The following is a 14,496-nucleotide window of genomic DNA, read 5'->3' as shown; positions in this document are numbered from 1 at the left end:
TTTCTTCTCGCTTTCGTTAAAAGATCATTAAAGCCCTTTGTGTTTGTGGGACTTGAAAGACAAGGGGACCTATAGTTAACTTGAGAGTTAAATTATAACTTGGTACCCCTCTGCAAAGACTTCTTTTTAAAAAAAGAGAGAAAATCAATGTCTACATTGGGTGGCGGAGCCCCTTTCTCATACATCTGCTCTTTCTACTGTCATCCGATATCCCTTTCAACCTTTAAAGAAAATGATTTGTTGTGTGAACTTGGGTACAATCACTATTTGCTTTTTTTGTTTTTGTGTTGAAGCTTTAAAAGTTCCACCGAATGTATTCCATTTAATTCAACCAGCGTTTCAGCATGATAGGCACCTTCCAAATAGGGGTGGGAGAGGAGTAAAAAGAAAAGCAGAGGGCCTTGGGGTGTACCTCGGAGTGTACCCCAACTAGCTGTGTAAGAGGACTCACATTCCTAGACACACACGGAGCACTCATTACTGTAATCACAAAACCCTTTTAATCTCCACGACAGGGATGCTGGTAATATTGGGGCAGCTGACTTCACTGGCAGTTTTCTCCAAAGCCGAGACAGAGGCCCCTGTTCATTGGCTTCGGTGTATGACAGCATCACCCCCGGCTCGTCAGGGCAGCACCATTAAGTCCTCTTTGTCCTCCTGAGGTTTCAGAAGCCATCCCAAGGGCCTTGGTCAGGATGGGGCCCAGGAGCCTTGGTTTCCTTCCTTCCCCGGGAATTTCTCTGGGCTGTCAGGAACTTGCAGGCCGTGGTTGTGGGGACCCTCTGGGACTGATGGGTCTCTAGTTCTATCCTGTGGATGCAGGTAGAGTGGACAGAGTGGACTAGGGCCAAGTCTCCTGCTGGGCTCCCGAGACGTCCGCGAGGAAGGGCCCGGAGGCCCTGGCCAGGGTCTAGGTTTCTGGGGGTTTGGACCCTGTAGGCTTCTGTGTCTGATGAATGACCACTAACTTGTCGTAATGCAGAAGCTAGACCTCCTTTGGAAGTGCTACTTTATGTTGCTGAACATCCCTTTGGCGTAATAGCGTTCAATTCCAGGCCGGAGTGAAATACAGATTAGATAACCTGCCCCCAGGTAGCTGTGTAAAGTTCATATGGCTTAGTTGCCTCGGCCTTTCTTGCTAGAGACCTTTATCCTTAGGCCATGGAGCTTAGTAGCTGTCTTAGCTCCTAAGTCTTCCTTAACACAATCGATGCATTTCAGAAATGTTGCAGGGGAGACCATATTTGTCCAAAGCAGTTTTAATTTTATAGGCAGCAGAGTTGCTTTTTAAAGAATCAAGTCAGGCATTATTTTCTAAAGAAAGCTGTCAATCTCCACTCCGTTTATCTTCCAGATCAGATCTTTTAGAGAACTTATATATTCATTAAACATTAAGCTAACAATTATCCATTAAAATGATCCTGTGCATCTGCTAATTACACGTCCTTCTACCACCGAACCGGAAGAGTACTTTTAACTGCCACATTTGCATTTTGAAAAGAAGCTATTATTTATATGCATTTTTGGGAGACTATTTTACTATGATGGGTAGCATTTTCCTCTCTCTCTTGTTCCATTTTCAGATGTTAATCATTAGTCATTCCTTCTGACCTCTCCATGCAGTAGCCCAGAACAGAGTTCTTAAGGGCTGCCCACTGGAACAATGGTGGGGAGGGGCGTTGAGGGTTACAAATGACCTGGGGTCAGGTCTTGGGTCAAAAAAGAGGAAAGGTTAGTCTAATGGTCAGCCTCCAGGTCCTGGAAAGGCAGGCCCCTCCAGGCTATGGACTTGGAGGAGGAAGACTGTCCCCAAGCCATCCTGGCTGTGCTCGGGAAGACAGGCCGTGCAGGTTCCCAGAAACCCCTTTGATTCGCTGCCACTTCCACATGATGTTTAGTAATAAACAGAGTTCAATGACCAGTCTAGACAAACAAATCATGGTCCTGGCAAACCCTGCCTTCTGATGACATGTTGTGTCTTCGCCATGGGGAGAGGAGGAAGCCAGCTTTGAAACTGTAACGCAGTGCCTTTGTGAACGGCGCAGCAAACAGAGGCGGAGCTGGGATGCAGACAATAGACCCCCTCCACATCAGATTAGAAGGTATCCCCCCTCTTTGTGGCTTGTGATTTTCCTGTTCTGTCTTCCTCCAGGCGTTAGGAAGTGGCCCTGACCTTGAGTGAAATGTGAAAGGTTTAAATATTAATATTTCTGAAACCCTCAGGGTAGACTCAAGCACCTGCTTCCCCTGTAGCAGCTGTCCTAAACGGTTTTCACCAGAGGGACACCATTTTTCTCTTGAAACAAAATATTTCATCAAAGTCGGATTTTAATTGAGCCAGGAAGCCTTCCAAGTTATTTCATGTTCACTGGGTAGCTTTCTCTGTCCTTTGGAGGCGAAGAGGAACCTCAGAATGTCCTCATTTCCTGGCTCTTTCCTCCTCCACCCTGTCAATGCAAGTACAGTATCAAACCTTGGCAAGTGGTGTGTTATCAGCACACAGGACAAAGGTAAAATCCCATGTCTCTTGGGACTGAAACAGGAAAAATGCTAAGAAAGGGCTGAACTCACTGAATTCCCTGTAAAATAATCCCTGAGTGAAAACAGCAGCTTTTTTTTTTCTTTTATTTTTTTGGAACATGTGCTTCTTATAAATACAGTCCAGAATGATAAACTGTGTATACAACAAAGAAAGCTTAGAAAATGTGGTTGGTAGTATTCTTCGGTGAATGTATTTAGGCTCTTTTCATTTCAAAATAATTCCTTTTCAGCATTTATCAAAGAAGATTCTTTCACAATTATTTAAATGCATTTTTCTTTGCAGGCATTGAATTGTTTACTCAATGTTAATGGTTCCTCACAAATATTTACTGAATCGCTCTGTAAACTGTCCTCTAAATTGGACCAGAAGGTTCAAAACTCTAACTCCCCTTTGGTATCTAGCCTTTTAAGGTAATCTCTCTGCTGGTATCTGTGCAATTAACCGAGAGCATTTTAATAACAGGGAATAATAATTGCTGTTTGCTTATCATTGAGAGGAATTTCCCCCTGTGCATTTATTTTTAGGAATACTAGGTTGTTATGTAGTTCATGGTGATACTGATAAAGACTTTAAAATTACCACATGGGAGATTTTGGCAGGCGAGGAAGCAGAATTTGCAGTATTTTTGCTCATATTTTGTAGAGAATTGAGAATCTTAAATTCCTCCAATTGCTGATAATGTGAGAACTGCTGGAGTAAAAGGTGTTTACATAGATAGTCATAAATCTATCAAAATGTTTCTGTGCAACAAAATATATGGAGATGACCAAATGGTCAGGCGATAAAAACCCAAAGCATATGCTTTTGCTACTCTTTTCAGGGAAAAGGTTTTGTCATGGACATAAATTAATTCCTCTGCAGATCAATCTGGGGGGGAAAAAAAAGGAAGTGTGTTCATTTGCATTCAACTATTTTAGTGGGATGTTCTTTCCATATGTATTTTTCCTTAGGAACAAAACACAGCCAGTTCTATAAATTTTAATTGCAACATGAAGGAATTATACCTGTTCCTACTCTAGCATTTACCTCAGTTCTAAGTTCAAACTTTCAAGCCTATTAATTAGATTCCAGAGATCAAGAACTGTATTAAATAACCTCGGTATATATATATATATATATATATTTGTGAGAGTATAACTGCAATTAATAGAACAGAAACATTAAATCATTTCTTAGTTACTGCAAAGATTCATCAGTTTAAACACTGAAACTCAAGGGGTTCTTTGTCATCCTTCATCTGGGAAAGTAAATGTGACTCCTTTGGTTACAGAGGTTCAAAGCCAGAATGAGAGAGTTAGTTCACCAATGTCATTGTTGCTGGAGGATTGGGCGGGTGGAATTCCTCTGCCATTAGTGGGAGTGGGGTTCTTGCAATATCTTCAGACAAGGAATTTTCTAAGGCTCACATGGGAGACTAAGTTTGTGTGTATGTGTGTGTGTGTGTGTGTTTGTGTGTAAACTTACACCCCTTGTTTGCAAAGCCCCATTGTCTTTAAACCAGTACAGTGGGGCCTTGACTTACGAGTTTAATTCGTTCCATGACGGAGCTTGTAACTCAAATTACTCGTATGTCAAATCAAAAAGTGAACGAGTGAGACACGTGATGCTGGGCTGATGTTGTGGCGTTCACTGTGATGTTCGCTGGTTCGCTGCGCCAACTAGCAGTGGGGTATCTGAAGCTGGCTCGTAACCCGAATTTTAGCTCGCAACTCAAAGCAGAAAATCGGCCGAGAGATGGCTCGTATCTCAAAAAACTCGTTAGTCGGGACACTCGTAAGTCAAGGCCCCACTGTACTAGAAAATGGGCAGCTGGGGGTTCAGTAGAGCCAAAAGCAAAGCCAGTGTCCAGAGCATGTGTTCTATGGTGGAGCTGGGTCCAATCTAGCATCACGCTAATCACCGTCCATGTATGGGTCCCACATGGCTGTGAGCTACATGGGAAAACCCAGGGGAGCACGCCCCCTGCAACAGGAATCCCAAGAGAGCAAGAGGGCCAGGAGCACAAGAGAGAGCAAGACAGGGAATTCTCTTTGCTCAGGAGTTAAGTATCTCAGATTTCATGTCCTTGCAGTGGCCACACCTATTCTGGCCAAATAAACCACTCCCAGGTGTGACTGACAGGTCAGCATCTTCTCACATCACCCGGACCTTACTGGGCATGTGTCTATTGTCCAGTCCATTCTACCAGTGATCTGCAGGGAACAGACTTGGAGAATGTGAACTGCAGCTTCCTGGCAAAGTTGTACAAATGGCAGGCCTATGTCATCTAGTCTCCCCTTTACTCCTTTCCTGTTAGGCAATAACCAGGTTATTATAATAGTATCATCATCACATCAATTCATTTACTTTCATTTTCATTCAACAAAAGAGGGGTGAGCCAGCTTCCCTGATGGGTGCTGGGATTACTCTGGTGAGCAAAAGCAGGTCAGCTCCCTCTCTCATGAGTTGCATGTTGGAGAGAATTGACACAATCAGATTTGCATTTTGAAATGCTTCACCTCATTTATTTTGAAGATTTAAAGATAATTCTAATATTCAAGTCAGCTCTTGGAATAGAACCTTTTAATACCAGCAAAATGAAAAAAATGACATGTATTCAGAGACGGGATTATTGCTTAAATTTCCAAGTGTTCTAATGCTACTACAGTTTATATTATTTTGTGTTGTAGAAATTAAAAAGCAGTGATATCACAGATTTCCCCCTTCACTCCTTTTCTGGATTTATTTACTGTTCTGGTGAAAGCTAACATTTTTGCTGGCTTAATTAATAATAGTTCTTTATGATGGATACTAGAGGCCCAGTGCATGAAATTTGTGCACTCGGAGTGGGTGGGGGTCCCTCCGCCCGGCCTGCACCCTCTCGCAATCCATGAGCCCTCGGACATCCTTAACAATGCCGCAGAGGTGGGAGAGGCTCCCACCACCACTGTTGCACTTGCCAGCTGTAAGCCTGGCTCAGGGCTTCTGGCTGAGCGGTGCTCCCCCTGTGTGAGCGCACTGACCACCAGGGGGGAGCTCCTGCATTGAGCTTCTGCCCCCTGGTGGTCAGTGCGTGTCATAGTGACCGGTTGTTTTGCTGTTCGGTCGATTTGCATTTTAGCCTTTTATTACATAGGATAATGGGTAAGGATTCACAAGCAGTTGGAACTTACTCTCCTTGGTCATTGAAAATTTATTCTTGTTGATTCAAGGGAAACAGTCTAGTTAGCAAGGACCCAGTCATTTCCTGCCAAATCCAGTCATCGACAGAGTTCTGCCCCCTCCTCATCCTGCAGGTGACATCTAAGTTCACCGACAGGAAAGGTCTGGCAGCATTTACAGGATGGGTTGGGGGAATCCTCTGGCTGGGGTGGGTGAGCACTTAATGAGATGTCCTTGGCACTCTGGTCTTTAAAGGCTATTGGCTTCAATCCTTCCTAAATTCTGCTGCTGTGTTCACATGGCCTCTCTCCACCAGCTCTCCACCCCTAGTCTCACTCCACATACTGTGTCCTTCTTGCTCCAACCAAGAGACGCCTTCAGGTCAGTTGGCCCTCTCTTTGCCCTTCTACACCAGGCTGTGGGGGTGGGACTGTCACAGGCTCTTTCACGTTAACTCCTAGAGCATTGGCCGGTGAACGGTCTCTAGGAACACTTGCTGCATGGGCTTTCAAGCACAGGCCCCTCTGCTCAGGGATCGCTTCATAGAATGTAACTGAGGCAGGGTGTGGGGCGGAGGGTTGGGAGAGAGCATGCATATAAGGCATGGGGTGAGGCGGTGGGGGCAGAGTCAGGGGCAGCTGGGGCTGTTGTAGGGCAGGGCTGAGGAGTCTGATAATAAACACTATTGCTCTCCTCTCTCATTTCTCAGCACTCCACTCCCATCCAGAAAGATTTTTAATCTCCTCTCTTCCCAGCGGAGAAAATTTTTCCCCCCAGACCATTATTTATGAATACATTTATATGTTGATTACTTAGGACTTTGGCACTTGAACCTCAGCAAAATCTTTTATCTGCTAAAGAGCCTGCCCGGTTCCCATCTGGCTCCTCTCTTTCCCTCCCTTCTCCCTCTTTTCTCTTTCCCCTCGCCCCTCCCTTTCTCCCATTTCACTGCTCTAAAAAAAAAAAAAAAAAAAAAAGAAAAGAAAAGAAAAAAAGAGCCTGCCCTTTGCAAATCAGAAGAGTCTTGGTTGTCAAGACTATTGTCTCCATTAGGAGTTTTAAAAATTGTGATTTAGAAATGCAGGTGCTTTACTTGTTCTGACTGTATTTTGCCCACTCTTTAGCCAGTGGGTTGTGACCCCTTTGGCGGTCAAGCGACCCTTCCACAGGGGTCGCCTAAGACCATCCTGCATATCAGATATTTACATTATGATTCATAACAGTAGCAACATTACAGTTATGAAGTAGCAAAAAAAATAATTTTATGGTTGGGTCACAACATGAGGAACTGTATTTAAAGGGCCAGAAGGTTGAGAACCACTGCTGAGTTTAGGTTTAGGCCATAAATCTCAGCCTCAAATTCAGTTTTAAAAGAGGAAAAATGGGGTTGGGTAGGGAAGGTGGAAAGAGAAGGAAAGTGAAAGGGGGTAATGATTAGAAGAATTTTTTAAGAACAAAACCTGTCGGGGAATGTTTCAAAAATGTCCTCCTGCCCCAGTTGGGACTGCTGCTACCTGATGGAGCCTCGGGCTGTCGTCATTCCGGGCTCGGCATACTCTGGGGGACCTCTGTGATGTGCACTTTCTTTTGTTTCCAACGTCCGTAGCAAGGGCTCTCTGAGGCCAGTTCCACATCTGAACAAAATTCATGACCTAATTTGCCCTGAAAACTATTTTTGTTTCTGCTTTCTATGCCTCCACGGTGGTGTTTAAATTTGCCAAGTGTGAAATCTCACCCCAAAGCTTTTTCTTGAAAGCGATTCTGAACATCGAGGAGTGGATGATGTAAGCCGCTCTTCAAAAATCATTGCACAAAATGGAGTGTGAAACGAGACGTTGAATTGCAAGTCACGAAGGGGAGCACACGGTGCCAGGATATATTTGTAAAAATGAGATTTTATTGATTCAGTGGAATTGCCATTACCAGATGGGACTCAGATAACCTGTTAATTACCACTCTATTTCAACAAGCTCCACTCAGCTCTCTGATGACCTCACTGTAATGAGAAACTAGCAACATTGTCTGGAGTAGGCCTGCCATGTAGGGGCTGCTCAAAAGTACAGCAGGTCTTCGGATAACCTCGCTGCCTTCAATCTTGTTTTGTAATAACATTGATGAGAAAAAAACATGCATTGCGGGCCACCGTCTGTGTGGAGTTTGCAGGTTTTCCCAGGTCTGCGTGGGTTTTCTCCGGGGACTCTGGTTTCCTCCCACATCCCAAAGACGTGCTTGTGAGGTGAGCTGGCGTGTCTACATTGTCCCAGTCTGAGTGAGCGTGGGTGTGAGTGGCGCTAGTGGGACAGCACCCTGTCTGGGGTGGGTGCCTGCCTTTGTGCCCTGAGCTGCCGGGAGAGGCTAGGCCACCCAGGACCCTGAACTGGAATAAGCAGGTTAGAAAAGAATGATCTTACTTGTTTTTTTAAAAATATATTTTATTGATTTTTTTACAGAGAGGAAGGGAGAGAGATAGAGAGTTAGAAACATCAATGAGAGAGAAACATTGATCAGCTGCCTCCTGCACATCTCCTACTGGGGATGTGCCCATAACCCAGGTACATGCCCTTGACCGGAATCGAACCTGGGACCTTTCAGTCCGCAAGCCGACGCTCTATCCACTGAGCCAAACCGGTTTCGGCAATCTTACTTGTTTTTATTAACACATTTATTTCAATGTTTAATGTTAAAAGTGTTTTGGGTCTCTAGGAGTTTGGGGATGTTTTATGACCAGAAATGTGCCATAGGAACTTAACTCTTGTTTATATCAATTAGGTATAAATTGGTTTCGTTATGTCATTTCGCTTAAAGTCACAGTTTCCAAAAACGGAGAGGACATTAGGTGAGGACCGACTGCATAGACTGTCCAGCTTCTCAGAGGCCAGTGAGCAGAGCCGAGAGACCAGGAGAGCTGCCAGGGCACCCAACCGCTTTGTTTTCTGGGCAGGAGCCAGGAGGCATGTAGGCTCTTCAGCATAAGGAAGGAGGTGGGTGTTGGGATTTGTTCTGTGAGACTGGGTGTTAGTCGCACCCTAGCCCCTAGAGAATTTATTATTATTTTTTTACTATTAGAGAAAGAGTCTTTCTCACCCCATTTTATGAGACAAAAAAAGTTTTTTTTCTGAAATTGCAAGGTCCTTCCCCATTGAGATCAAGGAGGGAGGGAGAATGACGGAGTGCAAATCCCGGAAGGCTGGGCCTGCCACACGGCTGCCTCTTTCTTTGCGAAGCAGTGTGGTGGAATGAAGAGCAGCCCTGAGTTCAAGTCTTCCCTGCTGTGTCCTAGCTGTTTGGCCCTGGGGAAGTAACTTAACTTCTTTGAACTTTAGTAGCCGTATCTGAAATCAAAGGGTGTCGTGAAGGTAAGAAAAGATCCACACTATAGGAAGTATCCATGAATGGAAGTATAGTTTGTTTTAAATAAGTTAATTTTGTTTGACATTTTCCAAATGTATAACATTATATGATTATATTGACTATGTTCTTTCAAACTACTAGCCCTGCCACCTCCTATACATTTGTTGGCTGCCTTCTCCTATTGAGACTCACCGAATTATACATTTTAAATTGAACTTTGTGCTCATCTGGATTTGGAGCATATACTGCAGAATAACATAATCAGTCTGAATGTCATTACCATTCATTATCCTTAAAAACATTTATGAGACAGCTATATGCTTGGGGCAATGTGTAGATGGAACCATAGCCTTTGATTTTTAGCACTTTGCAAGCCAAGATGGTTTTGCAGTAGTCAGGCATGAAGCCTTAAAAATGGAAAGACTTAAGCCAGGCTTGCATGACTCAGTGGTTGAGTGTTGACCTATGAACCAGAAGGTCACCGTTCGATTCCCGGTCAGAGGACATGCCTGGATTGCAGGCTCGAACTCCACTGTAGGGCGTGCAAGAGGCAGCCAATCAATGATTCTCTGTCATCATCGGTGTTTCTATATCTCTCTTCCTCCCTCTTTGAAATCAATAAAAATATAAACGAACAAACATAAAGAAAACCCTGAAAGACTGGCAAGATCAGGCCTCACGTCAGGCATTTTTAACACACATGAGCAATAGAAGGAGTACTTAGGATCATATGGAACATAGTAACACAGAGGAATGGGAATTGGATGTGGAGATGGGTAGAAGTTAGTCCAGAAAATCTCAAAGGTGGAGACTGGGTTTGGGGAGCTGCTCCAGAGAAGAGAAGGATACAGAAGGGGTTGGTCCAGCCAGGCAAGGATAAATCTGGGTAGAATGATAATATAAATCACGTGACTTCAAAGATTAATGGAGATCTTCTAATCCTACCAGTGAATGGAATATTCTGTACCCATTGTGTCCTACACAAAGAAATAGAGAATCCTTATTCTCCAAGAGCTACCACTCTAGTATCTGGTCAGGGTAAGTGCCATACAGCATGTTGTGAGTATTTGGGAGGAAGTGACTAGTTTGATGAAGAAGGAGAAGGTAGTTGGGGAAAGTTTCATAGAGGAAGTGACATTCTACAGATGAGGTGAAATAAATTGTTCAAGACACACAACAGAAGAGTAAGGGAGCTGAGATTATAACCAAGCTCTCTGCCCCTGAGCTCTGACTCCTTCTAGACCATTTTGCTCAGACCTCTTTGTCTGTTGGGGGAAAATGAGGAATCCCTTAGTTTATTATGCAAATGACCTGTATCTTGCGGATCCCGAAGATGAAGGTAAGAATGAAACCCACACAATGGAGAGTTGAAATGCTGATGACATCATTTGACCTCTGAACTCACTTCTACCCATGGATTTTTGCTTCATCCAGTTTGAGTTATGACATGCTACCCAAGAATCTTCCCTCGTGCAATTAAGGAGATATGGCTGCTTTGACAGTGGCTCTTCCTAGTCTTTTTTGTGTGCTTATTGAAAGGACATTGTGGTAAATCAGCAGGATCCCTATTAAAACTGTAGATGTAGAAATGGGCAAGGATGGTTGGCAAGATGTTGAGGAGTACAAGAAGTGGGGAAATTTGATGGATAGATTGAAGGATGAATCTTCTGTCACTGTAAGGCTCTCTTGTATAGTTGCTGGATACAGAGCTAATGTCTAGTGTGATGGGATGTCAGGGAGCCAGCATTTTGGGGAGACTACAGAAACCCTATAATTTCCTGTCAAGTTTTCTCTTCTCAACCATGTTTAATTTGAGTGGCTCTATCTGGAGCCATTGAAGATGAAAATCTTGGAATGCTCAAAGTAGGCAGGACAACAGTAGTCATTTGAATGCGGTTTTTGAAGACTTTCTGGCTACCCGGGGTTAGCCTTAAAGCAGTCTGCTGGCAGAACATGGTTTAGGGAAAAGAATATATCACCAGAGCAGTGGAAAATACCCACCCTGTGGTTTTAGGGTTTGATGTTCAAATTGTATGATAGCTAAAGATTCAGAGAGTGAATTAGCTGGAGTTAGGCTGCCCATAAATGCTATTCATATAATTAGATGATGAGAAGGGAATTTTAAAAGCTTCCAGTTCAATTTCCTTCATTTAGAATATTCTCATTTAATTAGCCATGACCGTAACGGAGCAGTCTGAGACAGTGTTGAAAATATGGGGGAACAAAAGAAAACAAGAAAATCTGAGACTGACGGTAGTTAACCTAATGCATGTACTTTGGGATTCTCGTCAAAAGATTCACAGCTCATTGGGTTCCCTCACATTTCCTTGGTACACTAATACAATCTACTTTCCTAGTTTCAGAATGGCAAACCCAGTGAAGTATCAGAAACACATACTGTGTGTTTGGAGAAGAGGGAATGTGTCAGAGTATAAGCTGGCTGCCCAGCTGACAGCTGGGACGATGAACTGATGTGAGTGTTGAGCCACGGGTTTGCTATGAAAGAGTTGGAAGAGCCAGATTGAAGAACATGGTTTCGGAAGGCAGCCTCACTAGATGTTATGGGAGAAAACAAATTGCTCTGCTGCTTCTTTCTGAAAGACCCAAGCAGCTTTAATTGTTTTGTAAAACAGATTAATTTCAGTAGTTTAATGATCTCATATCCTGGGTGACCAAACTGAACAGCGGAGTGTGAGTAAGCAGAACAGGATGCCATTTCTGCGAAAAGCATTATTCATGTCATCGGAGAGGTGAGCTTTAGGGAAAGGAACACCTGGAACCACAGTCCTGAGACCATAATCTTTATCAGTTGGAGAAAGAAGTCATCAAGTCTCCCCGGGGATTTCTCCTTTCGTCTGAGAGGTAGCTAATTTCCTGTTTTGCCGCTTGCTATCACATTGGGTGGGAAGAGGGAGTGATTCCAGCACCAGTGAGTTTCTTCTTTGAACCCGAGTTGGAAATTCCATTCTACTGACGAGTTTGGGAGCACACAACTCCTGAATAATTATTAACTTGGCACTCTCCTCTTCTAATAAATTGAGCTATATGAAAGTAAAGATAGTCAACCTTTTTTATAAATTACAAGAATGGCAACTTCACATGGTTCAATCTAATATTTCAGCAAAACACAGCAATTGAGGTGTATGAGTGCTTTATTCTCAGTGAGACTTTATATTGCCTATTAATTTTACTTCCCGTGGCGCTCTCTGAACGAAGCCAGTAGTGAAGCTGACCATGCTCACTCCCTCTTGATTTCACTCAGATAGCACTGCCCGCCTCCCTGTCTGCCACGGCCCAGGCTTCCTCGCTTGATTTTCTGCTCCTCTGTGTAGGTAGACGACCTCAGGTTCAGAAATCATGGACTTGTTAACATGTCCACTGTTGTTGACATGGAAAACTGTCCACTGTTGTTGACATGGAAAACTGTCCAGACACTAGGCGCTGTTTTTGAAGTAATCACTCTGGTTTTATCTCTTTTTTTGGGGGGTGGGGAGGGCAAGAAATTTCTTTTACAAAGCTTTTGCTCATATTTTATCAAAAAGTTACATTTAAGAAACGAATGTGGCTGAAGATTTTGCTTCCCAGCAGATATTTTCTGGCCCTTTAGAACGTATTTTGGGTATCCTATCGCAGCAACTCATTATTTACTCACTACCCTGTAGTCCATTAACTTTGTTTCCACATCTTTGCCTCTAGGATAAAAAAGAAAAAAAGATGTATATCTTTCACTAGTATAAAAATAAAGCCCAAGTGGATTAAAGAGCTCAATATGAAAGTCAAAACTTAGAAAATTTAGGGGAAAAGAAAGGGAGATTAAACTTTTAACACATTGGAATAGAAAGGGATTTCTTAAAATATATAAAGTAAAAGATCTATACATTTGACTACATTAAAATTACTAAACTTGAGTGTGACAAAACACTATAATTGAGCTAAAAAATAAATGTCAGATTGTTTTTTTTCCAATTTCTAAAATTCAACAAAGAATATGTATCCAGAATTTATAAAATGACACCACATCAATAATGTTGAAAATGGGCGAAGGTATGAAGAGGCATTTCAGAGGAGGGAAAAGGCAAATGGTCAACTGAAGAGATGTCAACCTCAGGAATGATCAGGGGAATGCAAATTAAAACAGCAGGTACCATTTCACATCCAGCAGATGGGCAAACATCAAAAGGCCTGCTAATACCAAGTGTTCCCAAGGACCTACGAAAACAGCAATTCACATTCATTGGTGGAAGACAGCTTTTGTACCATTACTTTGTAGAGCAAGTCTCAGTAAATTTGGAGATGTACAGTATCTCTTCTATGATTTAGTTATTTTACTTCTAACATTTACTCTAAGACTCTCCATCAGATGTTCCGGGAGTGCTGCTTGTAATTGCAAAAAGTAGATTCACCCTCAATTGACTAGGGGAGGGGCTTGACCAATTGTAGTCCCAGGTCAAACCAGCTGTCTGTTTCTGAGTAGCTTGTAAATAGTTGTTACTTTTTTAAATGCTTAAAAATAATAAAGACAAATAATGTTTATATCATGTAAAAATTATATGGAATTCAAATGTTGATGTCATAGTAAGGTTTTATTGGAATACAGCCATGCTCATTTATTTAAGTACTAGATGCCTGGTGCACGAATTTGTGCACAGGTGGGGTCCAGCTGGCCTGCCCTGATGGGGGCCGATCAGGGGCAGGGCTGTCCAGGAGGAGGGCCCGCGGGTGGTTGGCCAGCTGGCCCTGCCCCCGATTGGGGTGGGGGTGGGTGATCGGGGGCAGGGCTGACCGGGGGGAGGGACCATGGATGGTTTGGGGGTGCCAATCAGGGTTTGGATTGGGCCAGTTGACCACTGCAGTGAGCGTCATAGCGACCTGTCATTCTGGTCATTCCGCTGTTTGGTCACTGGGCTTTTATATATAATAGGTCCTCAGGTTACGTCGGAGATCCTTCCCTACAGTGCGATGTAATGCGATTTTCACTGTAAGTCAGAACCCACCTACATAAGCACCTAAGTCACTCACATGGAGCACATACACAGCAGTAATGAAATGAAACAGTAAAGAAAATTTAAAAGAAAAATAACAATTCCTGAACTTTACTTGTGGTAAATAAATAATAAAAAACATAAAGCACATATGTACATATGTCGAAATGATGGAACTTTTTTTTTTAATAAATAAATGGGGGATGGCGATGTAACTACAAAATGACGTACATTGAGTCCGATGTAGCCCGAGGACGTCTGTATATAGATTATACAGTGGGGCCCTCCAGGTGATTCTGATGCATGCTGAAGTTTGAGGAACAGTGGAACAGAGTAATGGGTAGAGTACCAGATATTCAGACAATAGAATAGTATATAGCAGTGAAAATCTATGAATTAGATCTACACATATTAACATCTTAAAGTGAAAAAAATGACAAAAGAATATGTATAGTATATTACTCTGCATATTAAAAATAA

The 14,496-nt window shown here is 43.0% G+C and overlaps 1 long non-coding RNA gene across 1 annotated transcript in view; it reads left to right on the top strand.

Moving 5' to 3' along the window:
- The first annotated feature begins 1,954 nt into the window (after nucleotides 1-1,954).
- The window catches only part of LOC118655782, a 91,015-nt gene continuing 78,473 nt past the window's right edge, over nucleotides 1,955-14,496 (top strand). The window contains exon 1 of the long non-coding RNA XR_004967391.1: nucleotides 1,955-2,102. This is a non-coding gene — a long non-coding RNA (uncharacterized LOC118655782). The remainder of the gene's footprint in view (nucleotides 2,103-14,496) is intronic.

Source organism: Myotis myotis, unplaced genomic scaffold (genome assembly GCF_014108235.1).
Source record: "Myotis myotis isolate mMyoMyo1 unplaced genomic scaffold, mMyoMyo1.p scaffold_m19_p_5, whole genome shotgun sequence".
NCBI lineage: Eukaryota > Metazoa > Chordata > Mammalia > Chiroptera > Vespertilionidae > Myotis > Myotis myotis.
The sequence above is the reverse complement of the archived record's forward strand: the minus strand, read 5'-3'. Positions and strand labels throughout refer to the sequence as shown.